This window comes from Lissotriton helveticus, chromosome 3_2 (genome assembly GCF_964261635.1).
Source record: "Lissotriton helveticus chromosome 3_2, aLisHel1.1, whole genome shotgun sequence".
Classification (NCBI taxonomy): domain Eukaryota; kingdom Metazoa; phylum Chordata; class Amphibia; order Caudata; family Salamandridae; genus Lissotriton; species Lissotriton helveticus.
The window spans coordinates 388395895-388416110 of NC_136062.1; the positions used below are offsets into that span (position 1 = coordinate 388395895).

General features: G+C 42.9%; 1 protein-coding gene across 22 annotated transcripts in view; it reads left to right on the forward strand.

Annotated features, from left to right (window-relative positions):
• The first annotated feature begins 5593 nt into the window (after positions 1–5593).
• PPFIA1 (PPFI scaffold protein A1) overlaps positions 5594–20216 on the forward strand; it is an 807831-nt gene continuing 793208 nt past the window's right edge. For 21 of the 22 annotated variants that reach the window (XM_078684274.1, XM_078684276.1, XM_078684283.1 and 18 more), the window contains exon 1: positions 5594–7047. The gene's annotated coding sequence lies outside the window, so the exon portion shown is untranslated. The remainder of the gene's footprint in view (positions 7048–20216) is intronic. The other variant, XM_078684289.1, reaches the window with a different exon arrangement.

Sequence of the window (20216 nt, forward strand, 5' to 3'; positions counted from 1 at the left end):
GTCCACGGCTCCTGCCTTGCCTGGCTGATCCTCCTGCAAGAGAGCTATACGGGCAATGCCACCTCCAGCAGAACTGCAGCACATTCTTCTCATGGGGCCGGGCGAAACAAGACAAAGACACACTTCTGCCCGCTGACCCCCAGCGACTCGATCCAAATGGACATCCCGGCTAAAGAACGAATCGAAATGCAGGTGTTCAACAATCCAACCAGACCCACCTTCTCCTATCTGCGGAAACGAACGGCTGCCACTCTGACTGTGGCCCTGACGGTCATCAACGTCACAGGCCACATGTGTGTAGAAGGACTTGGGACACAGCTGGTGGGTCGCAGCGCTTGCCGCTTTACCAGAACTCTGGATTCCACGGATCCACCTTCCTTTGTGTCATCCCCAAACATGTATTTCATCTGCGGCACGAAAGCCTACACCTGGCTACCCAAAGGCTGGGGGGGCACTTGCTACATCTCCTTCGTCCTTCCTCCAACTTATGTGGCCCCAGCGAATCACCACAGGCAGAAACGAGCCAAAGACGTTGAGCAAGCCGACTCAACAGGGGCGCAGTTCCTCGATGCTATGAAAGGACTCGTCCCTCTCTGGGGCCCGATGGCAAACGGCCGTGCCATCCGACATTTGACTCAGGCAGTCGAGACAACCATGAACATCACAGCGGGCATCTTTGCCAACAACACTGCCGAACTCCAAGCGGTCCGTTTGGTGACTCTTCAGAACCGCCTCGTTCTAGATGTGGTTCTGGCGGACCGTGGAGGAGCATGCCGCATTATTGGGTCCAGCTGTTGTACATACATACCGGACAACTCACCCTCAGTGTACAAAGCCATCGAACATCTTCACAGACTCTCTTCGGAAGTTCACCAAGAGCAAGAAGAATGGTCGCTTGGTGGTTGGTTCTGGGACACCGTCAAAAGCTGGGGCTGGAGACTGCTCACCATTATCATGATTCCCGTAGTTGTAATATGTGGCCTATGCTTAGGAATTCAATGTTTGCCACCTATGTGTTCTTTATGTGCGAATTGTATTTTTCCCAAAACTGTGGACATTGGAAGCGAACATATGAGAGCATTGTATGATACCGAAGTTAGGAATTTGATGAAAATTGACATTGAATAAGCAAGTTGGCTAGATATGTTGAAAAGGGAGGACTGTTGAAAGTTGGACTGAGACCGTCAACATTATCGGCGCCCTCTTGCTCTCCTTAACCTTTTTGTGCGCGTAAAACAGCCGCCATTTTGAACACCATGGCTTCCCTGCTCCCGCCGAGAGCCAGCGCGCCTCTCCCCCACTCCTAGCTTCGCCGGCATCCCCCGCATACTGACAACCCCCCTGCCTGCACCTGCCGCGAATCATAAAACCCCTCTTCAGCGCTGCTCTGCGCCAGGCCCTCGTCCTGTTCCCAGCGCGACACCTCCCTTCTTCCCATTTATGATCCCCGGTCCTTTGATGCAAACCCCTTTTCCCCGTGTGCCCGTTTGTCTTCCTCGTTCCCAGGCCGAAACCCGGCTCTGCCGATACTGTTCCTTGCCCCTCCCCGTGCAATAGAAAGTTTCCCCCCAACAAGGGATCCCCGGGTTGATCAAAGCCCCCCGCCCTACGAGATCCGATCAAATCCCACACACTCCGTGAATCGGCGGAATATCCAGCTGCGCGATGATCATCACCTGTTGTGAACGGGGCGGGGACTCCCACTGTAACCTTGCGTGGGAACGGGCTGGGAAGGGGGGATTCGGAGGATGTCTTTCCGTACATCAAAGTATCGACGAGAATGTGTTACATGCAATAAAAAGATAAACTTGTGTATAAGAGGCCAGGCCTCAGGGATGCAGTTAGAGCACCTCAGAACGATACCTTCTGTCCGTTTCGTTGTGTTCTCCTCCGGAGAGAATAAAAACCTTGTTTCCTGCCTTCCAGTCTCCAGCGCCTGCCTCTTCAATAGTTTAACTTCTTTGTGGGTTCAAGAGGCGACACCGCCGGGCAAATACTTAAGGATCTTATATTCTGGTTGGTAGTGCCCCCCATTTAGTTTCTACAAGTGAGTCGCCTGCTTCACAGCACTAGTGTCCCAAAATAAATCCCAAGTGGGTCTGCACTGTTCCAGTCCTGCAATGCATCACACTTCGTGACCCTCCATTACCGGTCTCCCGTCCTTGACGCTGCAGCGTTTACCGTCACAGCAGGGCTGTTCTCACAGCGGGGCACCCTCCGCGGCCCAGGCATGGCCGCTACTATCCAAATCAAAGTTCGCCCAACATGGAAAGGCCCACACGAAGTGTGATGCATTGCAGGACTGGAACAGTGCAGACCCACTTGGGATTTATTTTGGGACACTAGTGCGGTGAAGCAGGCGACTCACTGAAGGAAAACATAGGCACTGCAAGGACCACAAGGCCACGGGGTGGTCACGCCCATCAGGGCGGTAACTGTGATTTATAATCAGCTGCCTGAAACTGCCGGCTTATCACGAGCATTTTACCGACCCCTGCAACCCATGATGAAGTGCTCTGAAGCACGAAACGCGTCGGGTTTGGGACTTTTTATTACATTGTGAAGTTTCCTTTCCTGCATTTGACGCCACAACCTCCATTAAAATTGTGGTAATACTTACTCCTGAGTGGGCCTTTCCATGTTGGGCGAACTTTGATTTGGATATATATATATATATATATATATATATATATATATATATATATATATATATATATATATATATATATATATATATATATATATATATATATATATAAAAATATAAATGATATATATATATATCTCATTTATATTCAACATGTGGTAACTTCATTAACATATGCGGCACATTTAAATGAATTAATAGTATATAACAATTATGATTACGTAGAGCACCCATAAAAGTGCATTAGGTTGATCAATAAAGTGATGTAATCAGATTAATTAAATATTTGCATTTAATTATGACTGTTTGCTTTCCACTGATATAATACCATAGCATGCATCCATTTTGAATCTTGAGTTAACTTAGCTTGACATTATGCCTTAGCTAAAAATATTTGCTTTAATGCTCCCAGAATGCGTTTTTCCTTCCCCTGCAGGTGTGTGTTTCTTGTTAGCTAGAGAAAGGCTTATTGTTATGTATTAGACTGCTGCTACTGAGGCCAGGGAGAAGAAAATTGGCAACAAATTTAGAGTGATGAGGTGAGAGAAAGCGTACTGTTCACGGTGTACCAGGAGATTGCAACCCTCAAGGACAACAGGTATTGAACTAATGGTGTGACTAAGAGTACATTGACTCCCCTCAAGTGTGGTTATGGGACGGCTCCCAGTGGGTGGAATGAGATATGAATCTTTTGGTAACGGTTAGTTGTACTTTTAATTGGTGTTTCGTAGTTAGATAAACTTCATCATGACTTTGAGAGGAAACAGATTTCTCTCTGCTGGGTTACCCTTAGTGAAAAGCTTTATTCTGAGCAGTCTTTCCATTTCCTACGAACTTCTAATGAAGCTCAAACTCAAGTTGACATTTTCTATGCTCCCCCTTTAGAAATCCCCTTTAGAGTGTTTTGTTTTAGCTTATGGTCAGATTAAAAAGGGAAAGATTCTTTATGGAACACCTGATTGCGTCAAACTGTTTCCTTTGCATTGTGGCTGTACCTATTTTGTACTTCTTTTCATTATGACTTTACTTACTGGCACACTTTAGTCTCTAGACAGTATATATCTTTTAAATCTATTTCTGCTTTGCATATATACTTGTTGGATTAATGTTTTAAAATAAACCCGTCTAAGTTGAAATAACTGATCTTTGTCCTCATTATGGAGTCCTCTTGGCTTCTCAGAGGTGGAAGTGTATTTCTGATGTTAGCTCTCTCACAACGCTTCAAGTCTACTATCATAGGTCCATATAACCAGTGGTGGAATTTGTTTAATAATTTCACTAAGCGAATGAGGGTCAGATATACATGCTCCATCAGTAACCAGTCTCATATCATTGGTTTTACACAATATGTTTTTATTTCATTTAGTTTTGCTTTATTTGATTTGATGATTAAGGTGCTATCATGTGTTATTATCCATGCAATTCTTTACTATGATGTGATCAAATTAAAATGTCTGCATACATGCCACCCCTCCCAATTTAGGAGGGAGACTACCGATTTCAAGGCTAGTCCCCCACCTCCTGATTCTGTCATGCAGAAACCTGATTCAGAGTTTTGTAAACTGCCAAAAATAAAATTTGAAAGGCTGCCACAAACCCTCCAATTTCCCTTTCCAAGAATTACAGTTGACATCCAAGGTTAATTCTTTGTCCTTAATTCTTGGAGGTGAAGATTAGAGCATGTGACGGCCTTGAAATTTTATTTTTGGCAGTTTTACAAAGCATAAACAAAAACAGAGTTTAGAACTGAGACCTCCGTTTTAGTTTGCCCTGTTATTATACTGCCAAAAATTAAACGCAGATCGTTTATCACCATGCATACCAACAGACCAGATTCAGGCAGATTACATTGGCTTCAATATGTCAGTGGGGGAAAAACATTCTCCCAACTATGCTTTTTAAAATCTCTCGCTTGCCTGCTTTAAAATGTTGACATGTATGCTTTGGGCAAAGTTCGCACTTTATAAAACTGCAAAAAGGGGGAGGTATTGAGGCAGGCTAGAATGGAAGATAGGCAAAGCCGCTGGAGAACAGCTGAGAAACAGACCTCCGAAAACCAGATCTCAGACCCTAAGCCATCTCTTGGTTGCCATGACACCAGGCCTGAATCAGGGGCCCGCTGCGTTCTTTCCCTTTCGTTGTATGAGGTCTCCGCAGGCGTCCTGGCAAGTGAAAACATTTGGAAAAAGCCCTGCCAACCTCCTCAAAGCAGAGGAAACAAAGCTCCCATTTTGGATGTAATTTTTTTATGGTTTTACGTTAGAAAATACCTACAAACACATACATTTCATTAATTTTGCTTACAACTTAAAGAAAACAAAGCAGGTAGAAAACATAAATTATTATTAGCATTTGTGGAAACAAGATTACTTTAGTCAAATAATGTTTACATTTTACAAAAAAAGCAAATATATATATATAAATATATAAGTTGTAAAAAATATCTAACCTCAATATCCATAAATTACGTAAAACAATAAAACACGTCCTTTTTGGTCAAGGACAAATCGTCACTACAAGATGGCGCATACATTTGCGTACATTGAAACTGAAAACGGAGGACAGTGCCGCGGACAGCTGTCATAATGAAGGGTCAGCATCCATTTTATATTGCACTCATTTCACTCTGAGTGCAAGGGAAGAAACCCGTGGTTTGTCATAGGATTGTAGGTTTTATAGTATAGATATAACATCAAATGAGTAAATGTGTTTTGATAGATATTCCTCACACTTCTCTGACTATCCTTGTGGTTGATTTTTAGTTCATTATGAGAACACATTTTTGCTGTATTACTCACTTTTTTGCTGTATTACTCACCTTTTTAAAAAAAAAAATGTTATGCTGTGATATGTTTTGAAGTTGTGACCCACATAAACACGCACACCTTGCTCGCGCTGGTACTGCTTTGCAGCCTCCTCAGACAGGACCATATCTGGCAGTGCATTGTGGGAGGTGGGCGCACGTCACGCACTGATTTATTCAGGAGCTGCCGTGGCCGCCGGGAAGCATCAGCAGCCTGAGCAGCCAAGGCCGCTGGGGAAAGAGTCAGGCGAGGAGCCCGGATGAGAGGGGGAGGGCATCGGTCACGGGAGGCAGGAGAGCAACGCGGCACCCTCTCCCCCTCTCACACCGTCCCGACAGAGGAGCGACGAGCCCTCCCCGAGGGGACAGGAGCCGGGGCATGTGAAGGGAGCCAGCTACTTTGAATCAGGGGCTTCAGTCTGGAAGAGGAGGCTCGTGGACACCTGGAGAAGTCTCACAGCGAACCAGGCCCCGAGCTTTGCAAGGAGGCTTCTCTGCCTCTACCAGCCAGCGCGGCCGAGTTGCCAGCTTTACAAGGGGACAGGCACAAGGCTTCTGGGGTGAGCTGGGAGAGATCAGGACCGGTTTCAGGGAGGTACACCTACCCCATCACTGGCAAACGACATTATTGAGCCGGAAGAGAGACCTCCTCACAAACCTAGCTCCCTGAAGCAAGGCTTCACAGCTCAGGAAGCGCCCCCCTGGACGTATTGTACGACCACAGCCTGAGGAATGTCCACACCGGCTCTCTAGACGAAGGGTCCTTTCTCTTACTTCAGAGGCTGGCTTGGGGGAGCAACGGTGCCAGGGATTCCTGGCTGCCTCCTGCTCCCATCCCCCACAGGCACAGCCTGTACATCTGTTCCCATCGGACTCCTACCTTTTCTACACAGGATTCGGTCAGCTTTACAGAATCGGTGCTTATTTATTTCAACCAAACGTATCAAGTTTCCTAAGGATTCTTGAAAACAAGCGAAAATTCCCAGCGCCGTTTCTTGAAATTGAAGGATTCTGCACCATAATTCATTTTCAACACTTCAGCATCTGTGGATTTGTTGGCAGCATAAGATCTCAGTGTCTTTGAGGCTATTCACGCCCATCGTCATATCATATGTATATTTTTGGGATATGTGCCCCTATTTTAAGTGGTGAATGGATGCCTAGTGCTCAAAAGCGAGCTCGGATTATAAATGATCATAACTAAAGTCCTCTTCGCTGAGTGGAAACCAGGAAGCTTTACATGCCGTTCCGCCGGAGTATTGACCTATTGAGTTATTTTTGGAGAGAAAAAGTAAATTGCCTCGGTCCAGACCTCGGTTGCGACTTGCACTGAAGGAACGCGAGAGCTGCGTAAAGCTTTTTCCATCTCTCGTGCTTTCGAGCAGGGGAGGCTTCCTTGAACACTTACACCCCTTCTCCATTGTTGGCTGTTTTTATTTTTTTTGTTAATGGATGCACTTGGGCTTTTTATGTTGCTGAATGGTATACGGGTCAGTTGGATCCTTTGTGTCTGATGCATACTCCCTGAGGACTCTGCAGAAGAGAGGAAGATACATATTGGTCCTGTTATAAGAGCCATTTTGTTTCATCCACCAAGGTAAACAGAGCGAGAAATTGTAATGTATTATTTTAAACGACAATTTTGTGTTCTGTAGTGTATTGTGAAAAGAAGTCGGTTAAGTGGTTCTGAACACGTTCTTAATTCTGGTATTAAGTTTATTTTTAATTGATTACATTTGGCAACTTGTAACAATTTCTCCTAGTGTACTGTACATACTCAACTGGTGCAGAGAAGTACAACGAATGTAACGTGTGTGTTTCAAGAATTCATAAATGTATACAGAATTATGGCAATAAACTCGATTTGCAGCTTCTGTGGCAAGGACGCCTGTGTTCCTTCCCCTTTGTTTTAGACTTGAAGTTATCCACGCCTCCAGTGAAATCCTGCCCATTATCTGCCCCATATGCATCTGTTGGAAAGGAAAGCTGATATCGACCCCTTTAAACAAATACTCGAGCAGATTCTCCAAGCCGGTTTTCATCTCTTTGCTTTGTGTTTTGCTATTAACTTTCTGTCCTGCAACAAGCCTGACCACTTAGTGGAATTTCGGTAGCTCAGGAAGTGAAACGGTCTTTTTTTTCTTCTTCAAATTAATGTTGGTTTTATTGCCCCTTTTCTTCTGGCGGCGCCCCCTGTTCTTTTGTGATGCTTCTAGTAGTGATGCCGGAGACAGTGTGATGTACTGCAGGCTTCCTTTCACCGGAGTCCCGCTGATGGGACTGTTGTTTATAGTGCCTTGCCTGGTAGAGACGGAAAAACGTCCCCTCGAGGCCTCCAGTGCCTTGACAGCTTCTCAATGGGGGAGATGACAGAGTACAGAATGTTACTACGAGAGCTACCGCTGATAACAGACACACTATAATCTTTTCAGTGGACAGAGAATGAAGCTAGTCGGGTAGACTAAACGTTGTAAACGCCGATATTTGGCATTTGATTTTTATTTCTTATTCATTATAAAAGTTTATATAGCGCAGACCACTTTGAGCCCATGTCAAACGACTTTCCATTTGGCAGAAAACTTAACAAGCTGTGACAAAGCAAGTAGGACTTGTCTTTGTGATATTGCCAGTTCTTTTTTTTTTTTTAAGCAAAATATTTTTTGCTGATGCATAACAGCTTCTAGAAAACAAGCATTGGCAAGGCCAGTGCAGGCTTCTATGCTAGAGCTGTTGGCTTTGCCATTGTTATAGCCATGTTGTACACTGGTGTGGCTGCTATTCAGCATGTCTAAAAGTAACTTGGGTAAAGGAGAGTGGTGTGGAGTAGAGTAGGGTGAAGTTGTGTCGTGGAGTGCAAGGGTGTAGTGTCGTGGACTGGTGTGGAGCAGAGTGGAGTGACAATATTGGGTAGAGTATTCGAGTAGGGTGGTGTAGATCTTTGTGGAGCGACTTAGAGTAGAGTGGTGCAGGGTAGAGTTGGTTGGTGCAGGGTAGCGTGCACATGTGTAGCAGAGTTCCGTGACTGGGCATAGAGTGGTTTAGAATGCAATGGTGCAGAATATATTTGTGTGTAGTGTAGTGGCGTGTGGTGCCGGGTCCCGCTTCTTCTCTGCTCCTGCCTCGAACAGGAAGCAGGCAGCTAGGCTCCCCCCACCAATCACAACTCTGCAATGCAGCGTTTTGATTGGTCTGAGAGTTGTGACACGCCACTCAGCCAGGGGCTGAAGGTGTGGGCATGTTCTCCATGTAGCCTGTAATGCAGCCTGCGTGTAAAAGGGGAACTGAACATTACTGGTTTGGGCGGCCTAAGAGGGCCGACTAAACAGTCATTGCACACTCAGGAGTGGGCAATCCTACCTACCTGCCCTGCTCTGTAAGCATAGCAGCCCCACCCCCCTGCCGGCAAAGGAAGGAAACATAAAATGGTAATTACTAATAGTTATTACCACTTTGTTTTTGCTTCTCGCACTGCGAGAAAGAAAGGGGACGACGCTCCTCCGCCACAGCAGAGGAGCCGTCACTTTGTGGTGAGCCCAATTGTGTAGGCCGTTGTAGCATGCAGTGGTGCAGAGTATTTGGCGTAGAGTGCAGTGTGTGTGAGTAATTGGTGTTTAGTACATTGCCATAAAGTGCAGGGGTCTAGAGTAGAGTGTCTCAGACCGCGATTGAGTGGTGTATAGCAGGATGTAGTGGTGTAGTGGAGAAGAATAGATTGGTTTTGAATAAAGTAGTGTAGACTGGATTGGCGTTGAGTACAGTGGCTTCGAGTGCACCAGCATAGAATAGAGTGTAGTGGCTCAGGGTAGATTGTAGTGGCGTAGAGTAGAATGGCGCACAGTGGAATAGTTGTGTAGAGTGCAGTGTCATAGATTGCAGTGGTGCAGAGTAGATTGCAGTGGTGCAGAGTAGGATGCAGTGACATAGTACAGTGTAGCAGAGTAGAATGCAGTGACATAGAGTGTAGTGGTGCAGGTTAGAGTGTAGTGGCATAGTGTGAGTACATTGGCATAGAGTACAGAGTAGACTGTCGTAGTGGAGTAGAATGCAGTGATGTAGAGTACAATAGCCATAGAGTGCAGTGGTGTATAGTGCAGTGGCGTGAAGTGTTATAGAGTATAGTAGTGATGCTGAATAGAATGGCGTAGAGTGCATTGATTTTTAGTAAAGTGGTGTAGGGTGCAGAGTGGAGTGATGCATAGTGCTGTGGCGTAGAGTGGATTGGTTTAGAGTAGAGTGCAGAATAAATTGGATTGGCATAAAGTGCACTGGCAGAGTACTACCTGAAAAACCAAATAAACCTGGGGGTCTACTATAGAGTAAAAAGTACTCTGAAACAAAAAGACTTGTACCTAATTAATTAGTGCAAGGTGAACTACCTTCAAGTCTTGCGAGAAATGTTCATAACCCAACACACACAACCACCAGCAATAGTAGGTGAGACCCAATGTCCAGAGATGGATTCCCATCAAAGTCTTGTTAGTGATCAATATTATCATATGGTCATCCAAAGGTTGGGATGGTGCGTCTCTAGATCATTGAGACAGTTACCATGCCCACCATGCAAGACAGGGTTTCGACCTGCAATTACTCGTAGACCATGCGTATGACCACTAAATGGGAACAATGTGCAGTGCAAAAAATAATATAAGTGTGGTAATAGTGATTATAAGTAGAATAGAGGACAAACAGCGAAAATTCTTTAATCGCTATTGCTCTCTTTCTGATTAAAACCAAGAACAGCTCAAAAAAGCAGTTTTATCAAATAGCTGCATAAGGGCCGACATGTTTCCGCCAAATAGGGGACAGGCTCCCAAGGCTTTCTTCAGTGCCTCTGTTCTAAATTGTTCTTGCCACTGAATGTGCATACTACATATAAATAAACCATATACTAAATCGTGAATAGATCAAACTATAAAGGATATACGTTACTATTCCTCCATGTCAAATGGTGTATTGTTCACCTACAACAAACACGTGGTATAAGTGCATTGGGTATAGCAAACATAAAAATTAAACCTAACATTCGGAATTCCTTACTCACCCATAATGACAGGGGATAGGACCTCACCTCACCTGGACCAGCCTCAGGATAAAGGAGGCCACGCACTGTAAAAGTAAGGAATAGGGTGCTTGATATAGGGGGAGGACATCTAGTTCTACTCCTTTCTACATCAGTCATTCACCTCTCTCATTTCCTAACTTCCACCACCCTACTGCTGCAGCTCAGTGACAGGCTCACCCACAAGCCGTTTAGATTAGCAGTTACTCATTAGCTTTAAAAAAAAAAAAAAAAAAATGTTAATTTAGAGAGTGCATTTGGAAGCTGCATATGGAGAAAGCAGCCCTGCTCTCTGTAGTATCTTTAATAAAGCTCCCTATTTCTTCTCAGTTCAAAAGCGAAGTCAGTAACCTCCTTACCTCTCCGTCGTTGCCTCAGACTGGACCTAAGTCTGGGGGAGGCAACGCGAGGAGGAGGGCAAGCCTTATTTGTTGACCGAGTTTACTGGAGCGTTAGCCTATCAAAACGCTCCTAGCTCGGTAGTTAGAAATAAATACTGTTTAAAAGCACACTACTTATGCATACACAAGGGTTCAAAAAATGAGTGGTTAGTTGTCTATCAAGAACCTTACTGTCTATTCTTTAATGAAGGAAGAGTTTGATTCCAACATCAGGGGGGCCAGTGTTCTCCAACGTAGTCTCGCTGTGAGATCCAAGGTCATAGTTGGGTCTCGCGGGATCTACAGAACTACAATATGACATCATCTCGGCCGAGATTGTAGTTCTCGGGGCTGTCAGTCGCCCAATGAATGGTGTTAGTCAAAGGCTGCCTACTGTGCCCATAATATCGGGCAAATAATTTGTTCAAAATTCAAGTTATATACCCAGCATCCTAACATTACTGAGCCCAGTGTGCCATATAAGGGTTGAAATTATTGGTTACTGCCATTTAGGCTGTGCACCATCAGCTCGTGTAAGATCTCGGAATAAAGTCTCACGAGATGTTGGGGACTACACTGTAGATATATCCGAAGAATTATGAGTCTTTTCGTAGTGTTGCTGTTCCTTTTCAATTTAGTCTAGGGCTCTAGGCCATACAAATTTGGCTAAAGGGGAAATTTTAGGATGCAAATCCCTTATAAAGTATATCATGTCTTTCCTAGTACGTGTTTACGCCAGTTTTTATAAAATAGAGAATCCTGAGTGACGACTTGATTTGCTAGACCTTTGTTGAGCTCTCAAACTATGCATCTAAGCCCATTCGGGGCACTTATACCATGCACTAAAGTCAGATCGAATTTATTGGACCAGTTCAAAGAAATTAAAAGAAATTAAGCTAATGAGTTGAATCCAGAGACCTCCTAAAATATATTTAAAATGTTTTCCATCCCGGCTCATTTGCTCTCTTCGTGCACTTTTACTGCCAAGTCTGCAACTATAGTTTTGTCATTTGTTGTACTCTTATTTAGTTTGTGATGAAAATAACTGGTTGGTCTCCTTGGGCATTTTGTTTGCCTATTCTCAAAATCCCTTCTTGTGGGACAATGTGACATAGGGAGTGAGGACTGGTTGAATGTCTATAGCGATATTGCAAGATTAGTTGTTTAAGTTCATGCAGATGAGCCAAGATATGATAGGCGTAGTTGTTAGTTAACAACAACAAAAAGCCGTGGGTCTCTGACCAAATAAGTAATCACAGACCAGTGAACAGCGCAAACCAACAGGCTAGAACAGGAACAAACAGTCCTCAATGAGAGGACTGAATCCTATCACCCACCGAGGTGGCATGTTTCATCACTTGGGATCTCCTCTTGGCTGCAACCTGGTGCAGACAAGGAGCTACAACTCCTTGCTAGGGTAAAGAGGAGCTCATGGATGTTTTAATGTTATCCTAGGGTAAGATCTCATAAATTCGATGGAACATGAAGCAATGAGGTGAAAATACTTGATGCAGTGTATATGATGTGAAAAAACTAAAATTGGCTACCAGGAGACAGACCAGTTTATTAAATACCTCGTGGTGTCAAGGGTTACCAAGTAGTATGCGTGCAATCTGAATAAATATGCGATCGCGTAGGTAAAATATTACTGAAGGGGTCTACATGTTTCAGCCACTGGTGATCATAAATTGATCATGGCTTTCTTCGGGACCAAACTATTTACTGCTGCAAATTTTCGTGAGTGCTAATGTCACTCAATAACAAGACAAAAGAATTATTAAGAACGATACAACCTACGTATATCGTGCATGTAGTAAGAACTACAGGGATACGTGGATAGCACCTGTAATAAATCGGGGGACCACCAACTGCTCCTGGTAACAACTCAGGGCGTGAGGCAGTGCTCTCTTTGTCGCTACCCCGGGCTTGAACCTGGATGTTGTAAGCCAATTTATGATCACCAGTGGCTGAAACATGTAGACCCCTTCAGTAATATTTCACCTATGCGATCACACATTTTTTCAGATCGTGCGTATACTACTATTTAACCCTTGACACCACGAGATATTTAATAAACTTGTCTTGTCTCCTGGTACCCAATTTTAGTTTTTCCACATCATATACACTGCTACATGTATTTTTACTTAATTGCTTCATGTTCCATCAAATTTAGGAGATCTCACCCTAGGATAACATAATAACATCCACAAGCTCCTCCTTTACCTTAGCAAGGAGTTGTAGCTTTTTCGCTGCACCAGGTTGCAGCCAAGAGGTGATCCCAAATGATGTAGCATTCCACCTCAGTGGGTGATGGGGATTCCGTCCTCTTAGTGAGGACTTTTTGTTCCTGTTCTAGCCTGTTGATTTGCGCTGTTCACTTGTCCGTGTATTCTTATTTGGTCAGAGACCCGCTGCTTTTTGTTGTTGTTAATATATATGGTAGGGGACTTATCCGCGCAGGTCTATAAAATACCCTCAGACCCTTTTGCTTATCTGGTATTTGTTATAGTTGTTAGTTAGAGAGTGGCTGTACTGCCGTATTGGCTGACCTGGGAGACCATGGAGAATAGAATAGGTTGAAATGGGACCTCATACAACTGGGGGCAGCAGTTGATGAATACCTTTGTGATTACTATTCTGTGGTCTGATTTGGGTTCTCGCCAGTTCAAGTGACTGTTACAGTTAGTTTCACATGATGGATTCTTCTTTAAAGATTTGTCTTCAGGGCTTTCTTTAGTAGACGCAGAGTCGGCATTCCCGATGGATACAGGGATGCTTTGCAAAATCCTGGGTCCATTGCCTCTTTGTTTTTTTCTCCTTAGAGATAACTTTGCTGAACTCATGAGGATTATTGTTTACCTCTCTGTGTTTTCCCTACACTGTGAGTTGTGAACCACTGATTGCCTGGGAGCTGATTTTTTGTTTTTGTGGGCATCGATACTCCAAGCAATAAATATAGCTACTGTTCAATTCTGATTTATCTTGGCACATTTGCTGTTCTTCAGAGACAGAAGTCAAATGTTAGGCTCTGTCTTCTGATAAATTTCTGCTCATTTTTAACATGGGGACTGGCGTTTGCAAACTCACTTTGCAGTGAGAGAAAGAAAGGTAAAGTGAACTATGTGACATTCTTGCTGACGTACAGGGAGCATGAAATGACTGTGGGATGTTATTTTTTTAAAACCCATAGCAAAATGTAAACATGTAAGTGAACAGTACACGTTCAGCATCTAGAAATGCAAAAAGAAAAGCACACATTTTTAGGTCGAGCTTGTGTAGTGCATGCGCTGCTCTGCAAGGCATGCTGTATTAGAGTATTGACTTGAAGCTCAGCCCACTCTTTTCCCATATTTTTCATTCACTTATGTCATTGCCCTTTGAAAATTCTGCCTTCCGAGTCGTTAATAGGCTTGTTAGTCCTTCCTTAGTACCGCCATATCTTAATTTGTAACTTCCAATGAGGACCAGCCCTTTTACTTCTGTTTCACAGCATGTCTTATTTAGTGTGAAAGACCTTTTTTTTAAATTAGTTTTTCCTACTGCAATCAGGACATGCTTTCCTGTAACATTCAGCGTCATGCGCTCTTTGACTTTCCTAGCTGCCCGGGACAGTGGCAACCGTTTCTTTGAACTGAAATCAGTCTTGCATTTAAAAGAGTTTGAGTAAATGGCATTGTAAATGACAATGCCTTTTTATTTATGTGTTATCAAAAACAAAAGGGATTGTCATTTACAATATCAATAGGGTAAACTCTCGCAAATGCGAGACCTTTTGCATTGCAAATGCTTCTTATAATTGTAAAGATTGAGGGGAAGAGGTTTTAATAGTATCAAAACAAATCAAGACACTTTAATTGGTGTTGCACAACTGATAAATATTCACTGAAACCAGATTTCCACACATTATCAATTTTGTGCAATATAGTTTTAACAGTAAAACTGCATGTCTGTGCAACTTGAGTGGTCCTTTTAATGAAAAATTATGCTTTTATTGCATTAAAAAAGCACCTGTCTTATGTCCATTAAAGCTAGGTGGATTGTGTTTCTAAAAGGTTTGGGTATCCCTGGTTTAACCCATTGACTGCATGTTTAAATTATAAGTTCTACCCCTATGTGGTTTTGGGACCCCTATATTTTAGACATTTCTGCAGATCCTCTCTTAGCATGTTGACAACATGTTGAGTTCCATATGGCTAAATTTAGTACAAAATACATTTTGTTTTTAATGTATAGTGTTTGTGAACAGACTGCGTTATTAAGAGCTATGTAATTCACTTCTGTAAGCATTTCAATCTGCAAGCATGAATGTAGCCTTTATTTTGGTACAGTAATGTACGTTCAAGCTAGATTAGTTATGAGGTACTAGAAAATCTCCAATTTAGTCTTTTGCATTGGGCATACCATACTATATGTAAGCTGTTATTTAGCTTATTAATACAAATTGTGAATGAAGAGGAACATTTCTATGGAGGTGCTCTGGCAGTTTCTTTTTTATTAGCAGTCTACTGAAGTAGCACTGTAGTGTAGTTCCTATATTCCCAATAGGCTTTGCGCATTGGAATAATATGTCCTATAGGGTTGACGTAGGACTTATGTCTACTAGGTCGCTATTGAATATATTAGACTTAATTGTGAGTGTCAGCTAGCTCAGTGGTCACTAATAACTTTCTAAAATAAACAAGAAGGGATTCGTTTCTGACAACCACATAAACATGACCACTTTATTTTCCTAAGAATAAACGTATCTTCAGAGTCGTGGAAACAATAGATAGATATTTTACTCAGTCAATCGTGCATGCTTCGTTTCATCAGAGGTGCAAAGAAAATAGAGAGACCGGCGTTTTCAATAAAAGGGATTTATTGAACAGTCTTCTTTCTCATGCAAGTAAAGTGAATTGCTACAATCGTAATGCAGGCTGTAAAGTATAATGCGTACAGCGTGAAGAGTATGAGTATTATAATACTGTAAAAGGATTATATGGTTTCTAAACCATAGATAAATACATACATAAATAACAATGGCTAAAAGTCATCCACTGGTGCTTCTAAAATACGCCTACCCCGATGTACCTAACCTAAGTCTAGTTCGAGGGAAGAAGTAAGTGTTGTGTAGCCGAGGTTTAGTTTCTTTACCAAGAATCTATACAAGATTTATCTTTAGGGTCTAATCAGCTCCATACCTTAGTTTAGAATGAAGGAGGTCTGGTGTCTCTGTCTCGGGACTGAATTTCCCAACACCCCGCAAGGGGAGCTTGGAAACATTGGAGCTGGATTCTCAGCGAGAGAAAGGACAGCTTCTCGATCAGTGCGTCAGCTGGAGGGTCGGCTTCCTTCGGCACTTGCTGTAGCGAGCTGCGTCGGGCAAGTAGATAGTCGAACTGCTCCGAACCACTGTGTCCTTGCTATAGTAAATGAAGGCATATTTATACCTTGAAGGTGCCTAGTTTGACGTAAAGTCGGGCATAATATCATCCGTAAAGCACCCCAAGGGAATGGTAGTTCTTTGTAAACTCCATGAATTCTTGGTAAACTCCATGAGTTCTTGGACTAATCAATATTTAAGCAAGGGGATGTCCCTGATAGCTTAAGCCGATTTCCCAAGAAATCGTTGTGGATTATTGGTACGGGTGGAAGTAGCCATGCCTGTATTTGGACTGCATGGGCTATGTCTTAATATGGGTATGATTTCTATGCCTATATTAGGGCACTGTGATTTGTACCTATATAAGGGCATGAATCGGGAAATTTCGCTCGGATCCTAAAACGCCATACAACACCCACTCCACTTTATTATGTTCGACATTACCAAATTCTAAGCATTTAAAACGTAAAATGCATTCGAAATGGTTGTACATGAAAAATGAGCATTTGTGATGTGCGCCATTTAAAAGCAATGTTTTCATTCAAAGCATACAGTATTACATTGGTATTGCTATCCGAATGAATCATAAAAGTACATATACGAAATGGCTCTTCAATACAGAAGAAAAAAGTTGAGACCATTCCATGACAGAATATATAAATTGTTTTGGTTGTGGACAAGGTCGAATATTGTCTCTTGGAAGTATTCAAAGATTTATTTTTCTCTGTGAATAGTTCTACTTTAAGCAGATTACTTTGTGCTCCAATTTTTTTTTTCTATTTTGGAAAAAGGTAAATCGTAGTAAAATAGAGTTAGAAAGGTAGAAGATTTTGTTTTGAGAAGTGAAGGTCGAATACAGAGGGGCATATGTATCAACCGAATTGCAATTCGCAAACGCGAATCGCAAAAAGCAGCGTTTGCGACTCAAATTGCGATTCCTTAAATGCTATGCAGCAGCCACTGAAGTTTTGCGATTTCTCCTTAAGAAATCGCAAATTACCATCAACTTCAAGTTGGTGGTAATTTGCGATTTCTGTACACAAATGCAGTTTTTGCCATTTGTGAAGGTGCCATGTGGCGCATAGGGGCATGTATGTGCGCCATATGCGCACACATGTACATTTCTGAGGTGCATTAGGGTGTCCTCATGACACCCTTGAAATTATTCTCAATTTGCGATTCTCAAATTTCCCATTCATTCCTATGGGCCTCCTGGCCCATAGAAATTAATGGGAAAGTATTCCTTAACCCAAACAGTGCTGCAGTCGGCCGTTGAACGTTCGGAGCACTACCTGGCAGGTGCTGCGCATGTTCAACGGCCGACGGAGCCTCGCCCGCTCTTTAAAACTGCGCACTGCCGTGAAAAAACGGCCACGGTTAACAGGGTTGAGTGCGATTTCGCAATTTGCTAATCGCAATTAAGGAATATTAAGAAATCGCTAAAAAATTGCATTTTTTTTTACATACATACCTTTTTGCAATTCTCAAATAGCGATTTTTTAGAAATCGCTATTTGAGAATCGCAAATGTGGGTGTTGATACATATGGCCCAGAGTCCCATAGAACGCTGTGTGCTAATTTCAAAAGTCAGTCTCATTGTTTGGAGAAAACATCAAATCTTAGCTGGTAAAGAATTTGTCTACCACAGTAGGTGAAAGTTGGACCACTTCGTTAAGTAGACCTATTGCACAAAAATGTGAAGCATCGCCATCTGCGTTAGCTGCATTAGCAATGTTCGATGGAGATGATACCTGTGTGCCTGTCGATCCACGTATCTCACCGTCAGCTGATTGCGTCTGTGAGACCTCAATGAATGCCAGCGTCAGAATTGGCAGCTGCTGGGGACAGCACAATGCATGGGCTGTTACCGAACCAAGCAAAGTACCAACATCCGTTGGCAGGACTAATGGGCGTGTTAGACAGATGTCCAACACGCATTCTTCTCCACATTGCAGGCATCATAGAACCGGTAAAATGCAATCTTGCCAGATTGGTCGGAATGATAGAAACCACGTGGTATTCAAATCTCTTAAACGAGCCAGGCCCAGAATCTGTATCATGCTCTCACGACACTTCATCGCCAGGAGAGTGTTCTCTATGGCAATCTGGGTGTGGCTGGTGACCGGACATGCCATATCGGAGCAGAAGGAACAAGAATAGTATTCCTGCAACGAGTCCCAAAATGAGAGGCAGGCCGCCGAACAAAGAGTGCACGAAGTTTGGAAAAATGCAGAGGACTGCTACAAATGGTGCCAACAGTCCCGACACAGCAGTCTTAAATATATGTATGATACCACTTGTATCAGACATGTTTAAGATACGACCTAACATTTCTACGAAATGTACAGGGCAGTTTGTCGATAAAAGGGAGGACCTTGCAACTTGTAGTTCACATTTCTCTTTGGACGAGGTCAGTGGCACAGTTTTTTTTATAAAAGAATGGATTTCATTCTGCTTAAAGTATCAATTCGTATTGAAGAGATCTTCAGTGAAGGCCATAGCGGCGACTCCCCGTCTGTCTTGGTTTTAGGAAACAATACTTGCATACAACAAGTGACCCTGGCTGACACAGTTACGAGATAGGCTATTCCTGGCAACAAGCCACAGCAGCTGTGATCATTCAACATAATATAGCTTCTGTTAGAAAGCTGCCTAAAAATTGGATCTATCACTGCAGCTGGTGAAACTTGCAGGTGGCAGGATAAGTTGGTCGAAGAACTGTCACAGGCTCTGTGTAAATTAATATCCTGACATAAAAGTGTACCGCTTGGTGCGCTTTTGCAGTTTGTTCCACTAAGAAATACTTCTTTTCCCCTTCTCCAACATCTGTGTGTATATGGTAATTCCCATGTTGACTTAATGTATTCTTTACCCAACCTTTCATACACGCCAGCTGGTATATGTTTCAAACAATCCTGAAAATTGAAAACTGTGACAGGCAGAGTGATTGTTCCATGTATTAGCCATTCTGTTGCAGGTTTTTCCAGCTTCTCAATGCTCAGCACCGTATAGTCTGCTCCTCTTTGCCAAAGTGATTTGTTTATCTGTAAGATTAAATACAGAAAACAATGACGTGGTGTTGATTAGACGCCTTGGCACATATCCAGAACGAAGTTTTTGTAACGTCCAGCCTAAAAGCAGTATAGAACGCAATCGAGACTGTCAATGCTATAGCATGAGCAAGTCCTGTTCCATTATGTCTATGGCAGAGGATACTATGCTGTCCAAAGAATACATTCTGGATGACACTTGTTAACCCATTGTCAACTACAGAGAGAGCTTTCTCTAAATTAATACGATCAATTTCTCGTATTCTTTCTGCAGTCTCTGCTTGTGTCGCTTTCCAAGCTTCATTATAAATTGCATATATACGGGCGCATATAAAACGTTTGACACAATTTCGCAGGTCCTTGTAAGAAGTCCCTTAAATCAACGCCATCTTTAAGTAAAGATAAGTGTTGTTTTACCTCTGTTAGTGTGGACTTTTGTAGCCACTCGAGGCACAGTTTTCCTACACTATATGTTCTTACTATCCCTGGATGTTGTCTCTGGACATATCTTGGATCTGACCTAGTGACTGTAAATCCTTGTGTCTTATTCAGGAATCTATCTTGACCTTTATTTGTGTCTGTGGGCCATATTAACCATTTTTTCCAATCTGGATCAGTTCTGTTTTTAAGTAAAATAGTTTTTACGTCGACTCCCTCTTTCCGTAGTGTTTTTACTATCAGGTGTAGGTATGGACGGGTTGTTCAAGTCTTTTATCTTAGCTAGGCCAAGACAGGATGTCTGTAGGACCGTGTCGTTCAAAAACATTATTTGTTCAGGGATAATGCAGGTTCGAAATAAAGCTTCTATTCCCTGTACCTGCCAGTCTTTTGTGCCCTAGACAGTTTTTGTTTCACTGTTGTCGCTCCAAAAGTCAAAACCTTGCGAGGACAGCTGGGCATAATAGGCTGCAGAAT